At 54.3% G+C, this 8,704-nt stretch overlaps 1 protein-coding gene across 2 annotated transcripts in view; it reads left to right on the top strand.

Annotated features, from left to right (window-relative positions):
• Positions 1–7,825: 7,825 nt before the first annotated feature.
• LOC138829641 (rho GTPase-activating protein 39) overlaps positions 7,826–8,704 on the top strand; it is an 85,086-nt gene continuing 84,207 nt past the window's right edge. Inside the window, exon 1 of one of the 2 annotated variants that reach the window (XM_070026081.1) lies at positions 7,826–7,959. The gene's annotated coding sequence lies outside the window, so the exon portion shown is untranslated. The remainder of the gene's footprint in view (positions 7,960–8,704) is intronic. The other variant, XM_070026079.1, reaches the window with a different exon arrangement.

The raw sequence follows: 8,704 nt of genomic DNA, 5'->3' as shown, positions 1-8,704 counted from the left end.
CGAGTGTTCCGGAACTGGTCGTGTTCCATTAGTAACCGGTGAACTATGCTGGCCACAGCTGTTCTGTAGTTTTGAATTATTCCAAATAAAAAGCTTTCCTGGGGCTGGGCGGTAGCGCTTGCCTCGAATGCAGGAGGCCCTGGGTTCGATTCCTCAGCACCACAGCAGCAGAAAAAGCCGGAAGTGGCGCTGTGGCTCAAGTGGTAGAGCACTAGCCTTGAGCTGAAGAGCTGAGGGACAGCGCCCAGGCCCAGAGTTCAGGCCCCACGACCGACCAAAAAAAACCCCAAACTTTTCTTTTTGTTGTCTTTGTAAAGGTGACGTACAAGGGATTACAATTACAAAGGTAAGAGTGAATTTCCTTTTGGACAGTCACCCATTCTCTGTTTTCTGTCCCATCCCCCACCCACAAGTTGCATAATTCATTTTCAGCAGTATCCAGTAAGTATCACTGCTGCATTTTAAAAGTCTTTTTGAGTTTGTGTTTTGTTGTTTTTTCTTTGTCGGTTGTGGGCCTGAACTCTGGGCCTGGGCGCTGTCCCTCAGCTCTTCAGCTCAAGGCTAGCGCTCTACCCCTTGAACCACAGCACCACTTCCAGCTTTTTCTGCTTATGTGGTGCTGAGGAATCAAACCCAGGGCCTCATGCATGCAAGGCAAGCACTCTACCACTGAGCCACCTTCCCAGCCCCTCAAAGTCTTTTTTAAAGTACAGAGTTTAGTGTAAAGGACTCACAGTTACTGGTACTGATACCAAGTAAACAACAGAAATAAATGCAGATTCTCTTTTGAGAAACTTGGGTTTTTTAATATCAGGTAACAGTATAAATAAGCCACTGATCTGGGAGAGAGGAAAGGAACGGGTGACATTGTGAAAAAAGATACATTGATATATGACTTATGTAACTGTAACCCTTTTGTACATCATCTTTTTTTTTTTTTAAATGGTCGTGGGGCTTGAACTTTGGGCCTGAGAGCTGACCCTCAGCGCTCCAGCTCAAGGCTAGTGCGCTACCACTTGAGCTACAGCGCTACTTCCGGTTTTCTGTTGGCTTATTGGAGATAAGGGTTTCACAGACTTTCCTGCCTGGGCTGGCTTTGAATTGCGATCCTCAGATCTCAGCCTTCTGAGTAGCTAGGATTACAGGATGCCCAGCTGTACATCATCTTTATAATAAAACCATTGATTGTAACATGCATCATAATTCACATATTAAAATGTGAAGGAAGTGGAGCTGTGGCTCAAAGTGATGGAGTGCTAGTCTTGAACAAAAGAGCTCAGGGACAATGCCCAGGCCCTGAGTTCAAGCCACAAGACCAACAACAAAAAAGCCAGGCACCAGTGGCTCACATCTGTAATCATAGCAATCAAGGAAGCTGAAATTTGGAGATCAAAGTTTAAAGCCAGTCTGGGTAGGGAAGTCCATGAGACTCGTGTTTAAATCACACACACACAAAAACTGGAAGTGGCGTGTGGCTCAGCAGGTATAGTGCTAGCCTTCAGCAAAAGGAGCTCAGGGACAGCACCCAGTCCCAGAGTTCAAGTGCCAGGACCAGCAGGAGAAAGAAGTTAAAAGAACTGGAGGTGTGGTTCAAATGGTAGAGTACCAGTCAGCCATGAGCATAAAAGCCAAGTGAGAGCTCAGACCAGGCACCAGTAGCTCACACCTGCTGTAATTCTAGCTACCCAGAAGGCTGAGATCTGAGGATCGAAGTTTGAAGCCAGCTGGGGCAGGTAAGTCCTTGAGACTTATCTCTAAGCACCAAAAAAAGCTGAAAACAGTTGTGGCTCATGTGGTAGAGTGCTAACCTTGAGGGGGGAAAAAAAAAAGCAGCTCAGGGATAGTTCTCAGGCCCTGAGTTCAAGCTCAATGACCTACACCAAAAGAAGGCTAGAAGGGGATAGGAATGTGGTTCAGTGGTAGAGTGCTTACCTAGCATTCATGAAGCCCTGGATTCGATTCCTCAGTACTACATAAACAGAAAAAGCCAGAAGCCAAGGGCTGGTGGCTCACCTGTAATCCTAGTTACTCAGGAGGCTGAGATCTGAAGATCACAGTTCAAAACCAGCCAGGGCAGGAAAGTCCTTGAGACTCTTATCTCCAATAAACCACTAAAAAACTGGAAGTGGCGCTGTGGCTCAAGCGGTAGAGCACTTGCCTTGAGCTGAAGAGCTAAGGGATAACCCCCAAGCCCAGAGTTCAAGCCCCATGACCAACCAAAAAAAGAAAAAGCTAGAAATGGTGCTGTGGCTCAAGTGGTAGAGTGCTATCCTTAAGCAAAGCTCAGGGACAGCGCCCAGACCCTGAGTTCAAAGCCCACGACCAACCAAAAAACTAAACAAAACCCAAAACAGACCAGGCACCATAGCTCATATCTTTAATCCTAGCTTCTCAGGAGGCTGAGATCTGAGGATCACCATTCAAAGCCATCTTGGGCAGGAAACTCCCATGAGACTCTTAACTATGAACCACAATTCTCAGATCTCAGTCTCCTGAGAAGCTAGGATTACAGACATGAGCCATGGTGCCCAGCTAGCAGGAGTAACTTCTGTAGAAAGTGGGCAGGAAACTACCCCCACCTCCACCCAGGCTAGTGCTCTATCACTACAGCTCCACTTCTGGCTTTTTGGTGTTAAATGGAGATAATAGTCTCATTAACTTTCCTGCCTGGGCTGGCTTGGAACTGCAGACCTCAGATCTCAGCCTGAGTAGCTAAAATTACCTATATGACATATATGAGCCACCAGCGCCATTTTTTTTCTTCAGCTTTTGAGAATATTTACCTGGGTGCTGGTGCCTCACGCCTGTCATCCTAGCTACTCAGGAGGCTGAGATCTGAGGATTGTAGGATCAAAGCCAGCTTGGGCAAGAAAGTCCATGAGACTCTTATCTCCAGTTAATCACCAGAAAAATGGAAGTGGCGCTGTGGCTCAAGTGGTAGAGCGTTTGCCTTGAGCTGAAGAGCTGAGGGACAGCGCCCAGGCCGAGTTCAAGCCCCACAACCAACAAAATAATACTTAAACATACTAAAAGTTTTGAAATAATAGTACAATGGACACTATAAATCTACCTAAGCAGTGCAGTTGTTTTGCTATACTGTCTGCAAGCTGGATTTGGTGACTTTCTGTTGCTGAAAGAGCAGTTTAGCACCTTCTCCCCAGGCTCCATCATATGCAGATCTTTCAGGCCCAGGCCAGCTTCCACTTAACTGCCTGATAGTGATCCCTTTTCTGTATTTCCCTATTAGGTCTCTGCCCACAGTTTTTGTTTCCAGAAGGTCTTCCTAGGCCTTCCTAGCTGCCCTCTGCTCTCAGAAGATTTCTTGGACTTTTGGTCTGCTGCTACCTGGCTAAGATGACTTGTGCCTGTGTCTGTGCAGTCTGTGCATGTCATCCCTCTCCTGTACTACGATGGAATAATGGCTGAGATTAGGGAAGGCAGGAGAAGAGGAGCAGAGGAAGCAAAATCCCAGTCATAGGAGACTTAGGCAGCCCACTGTAGCTGGGAAAGTGTAGAGACTGAGGAGCAGCCCAGGCCGGCCGCGAAGGACAGAGCAGCTCTTAGCAGAGCTACAGTGGAAGATACCCTGTCCCAGGGCTGGTACAGGGGCACATTAGGCTACTAGTGGGCATGAGAACAGTTAGGGTGGAGGGATGCAGGCTGTAGCAAGTACACCTAATCAGTGCATCTCCTTCAGACCTAACAAAGCTGTGCGTGCTTGTGAAGTTTTGTGCCAAGTTGGAGAACCAAGGCTGAGGGATGTGAAGTGGTCTGCTGAGAACATATGGTAGTTTTGAAACTCCTGGCATTATTGAGCAGCTGTCTCCTGAGCATCCCCTGCTCCAGAAAGCACTGACTGTGATACCTGGAGAAGAGCACAAGCTGGTCCCCCAACTTACAAAAGAAGCTGGGCCATGGGGGCTGGGAAGGTGGCTCAGTGGTAGAGTGCTTGCCTTGCATGCATGAGGCCCTGGGTTTGATTCCTCAGTGGCGCTGTGGCTCAAGTGCTAGAGCACTAGCCTTGGGCTGAAGAGCTGAGGGACAGCGCCCAGGCCCAGAGTTCAGACCCCACAACTGACAAAAACAAAACAGACAAACAAACAAAAAAAGAAGCCTGGGCCAGCTAGCAGACATTAGTCCTCAGCCAGGGAGCAATGCACTATGGCCAAGAGCAGTGAAATGAGGGGAATGGACAAGGCTGTGGTCAGGTGATGCAGCGGGGAATGGACAAGGCTGTGGGTTATTGCGGGGAAAGGGGGGGGAAGGGGAGAGGTCGCAGGGATGTCACATCCTTGAGAACACAGACCTTCATTTGGGGGGTTCCCTGGCAGAACTGAACTCAGGTGAGTTATCACGTAGCTGTGCTTAATGCTCAGAGTGCTCGTGACCTAGCAATTGGCTCAAGCAGTGTGGGGACTCGGCCTGTTGCAGACAGAGCCAAACCTTTGGGCAGGTGGCTCTTACTTGCTCTTTCTTTGTTCTCTTTAGTCAATCATGGGGCTTCAACTCTGGGCCTGGGAGCTGTCCTTAGGCTCTTCAGCTCAAGGCTAGCACTCTACCACAGAACCACAGCACTACTTCTGGTATTCTGGTGGTTTATATTGGAGATAAGAGTTTCATGCACTTTCCTGCCCAGGCAGGCTTGAACCATGATCCTCAGATCTCAGCCTCCTGAGTAGCTAGGATTACAGGCGTGAGCCACCGGCGCCCAGCTGAAGGCACTATTTCTATAGTCATCTTCTCTGAACACCTACATCCACAGCCCTTTTTCTCCCAGCACCTGCCTGGAGGCCCAGGGTTTGCACAATGAGCCCTTTCCTAGGGTCTTGGTGCAGGTGCAGGTGCAGGTGAGGTGAGTCTTAATGAGCATCAGGCAGCTGTGGTTCCAGGACATGGTAACTATTTTTTTCTTTGCCAGTGCTGGGGCTTGAACTCAGGGCCTGGGCATTGTCCTTGAGCTTCTTTTGCTCAAGGCTAGCACTCTACCACTTGAGCCACAGTGCCACATCTGGCTTTTTCTGTGTATGTAGTACTGAGGAATGGAATCCAGGGCTTCATGCGTGCTAGGCAAGCGCTCTACCACTAAGCCACATTCACAGCCCCTGGCCTTTTATTTTTGTAAGGAAAAACAAATGAGTGTGTTTGTATGCTCTTGGAAACTACTCAGTAGAATAGTCATTACAAAATCATCAAAATGATGGTGCAAGAATCAAGAGTCGATCTGGTCTCCCCAGGAGCCCTGGTCTTTTTTTTTTTTTTTCTGTTAGTTGTGGATCTTGAACTCTGGGCCAGGGCGCTGTCCTTCAGCTCTTCAGGTCTTCAGCTCAAGACAGGTGCTCTACCGCTTGAGCCACAGCGCCACCTCCGGTTTTCTGGTAGTTAAATTGGAGATAAGAGTGTCACAGACATTCCTGGCCAGACTGGCTTTGAACCTCAATCTTCAGACCTCAGCTTCCTGGTAGCTAGGATTACAGGCATGAGCCACCAGCATCTGGCAAGCTGGTCACTGATAAGAGCATGGAGACATGGCCTGGGAGCTTTCAAGAAAGGTGGGTGGGGCCAGGAATGGCTTAGTGGTAGAGTGCTTGCCTAGTATACATGAAGCCCTGGTGGTGCTGTGGCTCAAGTGGTAGACTGCTAATTTTTTTTTTTTTTTTTTTTTTGGTCCGGTCGTGGGGCCTGAACTCTGGGCCTGGGCGCTGTCCCTCAGCTCTTCAGCTCAAGGCTAGTGCTCTACCTCTTGAGTCACAGCACCACTTCCGGCTTTTTTTTTTTGGTTATGTGGTGCTCAGGAATCGAACCCAGGGCCTCAAGCATGCAAGGCAAGTGCTCTACCACTGAGCCACCTTCCCAGCCCTAGACTGCTAATCTTGAGCAAAAGAAACTCGGGGACAGTGCCCTGGCCCTGTTTAAGCACCATGACTGGCAAAAAGAAAGAAATTTGGGAGGCATGATTAGGGGTAGAGAAGGAAGAATGGGGCATTCATGAGCTTTAGAAATAGGATCTTCAAGCCGGGCGCTGGTGGCTCACGCCTGTAATCCTAGCTTCTCAGGAGGCTGAGATCTGAGGATCGTGGTTCAAAGCCAGCCCGGGCAGGAGAGACCATGAGACTCCTATCTCCAATAAAACCACCAGAAAACCGGAAGTGGCGCTGTAGCTCAACTGGTAGAGCGCTCGCCTTGAGCTGAAGAGCTGAAGGACAGCGCCCAGGCCCAGAGTTCAAGCCCCACGACCGACAAAAAAAAAAAAAAAAAAAAAAAAGAAATAGGAGCTTCAGTCTTCTGTGAAGGCCTAACTAAGGGGCCAGATTTGGACAGAAACTCCCAAGTTAGCTTGGAAGTGTGAAGTGCTCATTTAAAGTTGTGTTCAAAGATTGAAGGGAATACAGTTCACCATGGTGGCCATGTTTCTCCAGCAGCCAAGAAAAGGACTGTAGAGCAGTTAACCATGGTGGCCATGTTTCTCCAGCAGCCAAGAAAAGGACTGTAGGGCTTACCTGGTTTTGCTTTCCTCAGGTAGGCACATTGCAGAGAGCTGGAGACACACAGGAAATGAGAGCTTGTCCACGAGCATGAGAATTCAGAATATGAGCACCCACAGGGGCTAGAGCAGGTACTGGTGGGGTGAACTGCAGAATTCAAGCCCAGCCTGGCCACAGATAGACTGCTGTGCTATTGTGGGAGTATTTAGGGCCGATTAGTCTTCATTTCGCTAGAAATGCTAATACCACTAATAGAAATGAAGATAGCAAGAGGAGTGTTGTAGCTGACTAAGCTGCTCAGATAAAAGATCATAGATAAGAAGAAAATGATAAAATAAGAAATATATAGACATTTAGGACATAGGAGACTTAGAGCACCACTACCTTTCCAGGGACAAGAAGACAGAAATCTCAGGTGCAAAAAGTCCCTTATGGTTTGAGCAGGTAAAAATTACACCCAGTCCACACGGAGACCATCTGAAGTTACCACTGTGTGTAGGGAAGAGGAAGAATGTTAGAGGCAGGCTGGGGAGATGTGTGTAGCCTGGCAGGGGTGTGCACTGGGGCAGGGGTGTGCACTGGGGCAGGGGGTGCACTGGGGCAGGGGGTGCACTGCAGCAGGGGTGTGCCCTGCGGCAGGGGGTGCCCTGCGGCAGGGGTGTGCACTGCGGCAGGGGTGTGCACTGCGGCAGGGGGTGCACTGGGGCAGGGGGTGCCCTGGGGCAGGGGTAGCACTGGGGCAGGGGTGTGCACTGCGGCAGGGGTGTGCACTGCGGCAGGGGGTGCCCTGCGGCAGGGGTAGCACTGGGGCAGGGGTGTGCACTGCAGCAGGGGTGTGCACTGCGGCAGGGGGTGCCCTGGGGCAGGGGGAGCACTGGGGCAGGGGTGTGCACTGCGGCAGGGGTATGCACTGCGGCAGGGGGTGCCCTGGGGCAGGGGGAGCACTGGGGCAGGGGTGTGCACTGCGGCAGGGGGTGCCCTGGGGCAGGGGGAGCACTGGGGCAGGGGTGTGCACTGCGGCAGGGGGTGCCCTGGGGCAGGGGGAGCACTGGGGCAGGGGTGTGCACTGGGCAGGGGCCTGCAGCCGGACAAGGGCGTGCACGGGGCAGCGAGGAGCCCTGGAGCAGGGGCGTGCTGCAGGGCAGATGCATGCACTGGAGCAGGGGCGGAGGCGGGGCCAGGGGCGGGGCCCGCCGCTGCTCCCGGCATGCCGCGCGCCGGCGACAGCGCACTGCGGCGGGCGGGCGGCGCCCCCTGGTGGCCGCAGCTCGGGGGCGGAGCCGGAGGCGGGGGGTTGCGCTTGGTGACGGGGGACGCGCGGCCGCGGCGCACTGGGCCGGCGGCCGCGGCGGTGGAGGACGCGGACCGCACGCTGCGGGGGCGGCTGCGCCGGCGGTCGGGGAGCCGTAGGCAGCTGTGTGCAGCGCGCGGGCCGGGATGAGGGGCAGTGGCGGCGCGGCCCGCGCGAAGCCGGCCGGTGAGCGTGCGGGCGGTGGGCGGCGCGGCTGGGAAGATGGCGGAGAGGCCGCGTTGCGGCCCCGAGGCCTGGCCGAGTCCGCTCGGAGGCCCCGCGACTGGCCGTGCTCGGAATCCCAGCCCGTGGAGACCCGTGGGGCGTGGGGGGCGCGGTGGGGCTTGCAGGCCCGGAGCCCGGCGCGTGGAGGACCGGGCTGGGTGTGTGAGGTGGGCGTGTGGAGCGGTGCCCGGCGTGGGGCGTGTGGAGTGAGGGACCGGGGCCGGGCGTGGGGCGTGTGGAGTGAGGGGCCGGGGCCGGGCGTGGGGCGTGTGGAGTGAGGGGCCGGGGCCGGGCGTGGGGCGTGTGGAGCGGGGCCTGCGTGGGGCGTGGGGCGTGTGGAGTGAGGGGCCGGGGCCGGGCGTGGGGCGTGTGGAGCGGTGCCTGGCGTGGGGCGTGTGGAGTGAGGGGCCGGGCGTGGGGCGTGTGGAGTGAGGGGCCGGGGCCGGGCGTGGGGCGTGTGGAGTGAGGGGCCGGGCGTGGGGCGTGTGGAGTGAGGGGCCGGGCGTGGGGCGTGTGGAGTGAGGGGCCGGGGCCGGGCGTGGGGCGTGTGGAGCGGTGCCTGGCGTGGGGCGTGTGGAGTGAGGGGCCGGGCGTGGGGCGTGTGGAGTGAGGGGCCGGGGCCGGGCGTGGGGCGTGTGGAGGGGCCCGGCGTGGGGCGTGTGGAGTGAGGGGCCGGGCGTGGGGCGTGTGGAGCCGGGGCCGGGCT

This window comes from Dipodomys merriami, unplaced genomic scaffold (assembly GCF_024711535.1).
Source record: "Dipodomys merriami isolate MVZ:Mamm:240054 unplaced genomic scaffold, mDipMer1.0.p SCAF_174, whole genome shotgun sequence".
Classification (NCBI taxonomy): domain Eukaryota; kingdom Metazoa; phylum Chordata; class Mammalia; order Rodentia; family Heteromyidae; genus Dipodomys; species Dipodomys merriami.
This window is presented reverse-complemented; position numbering and strand designations above follow the sequence as displayed.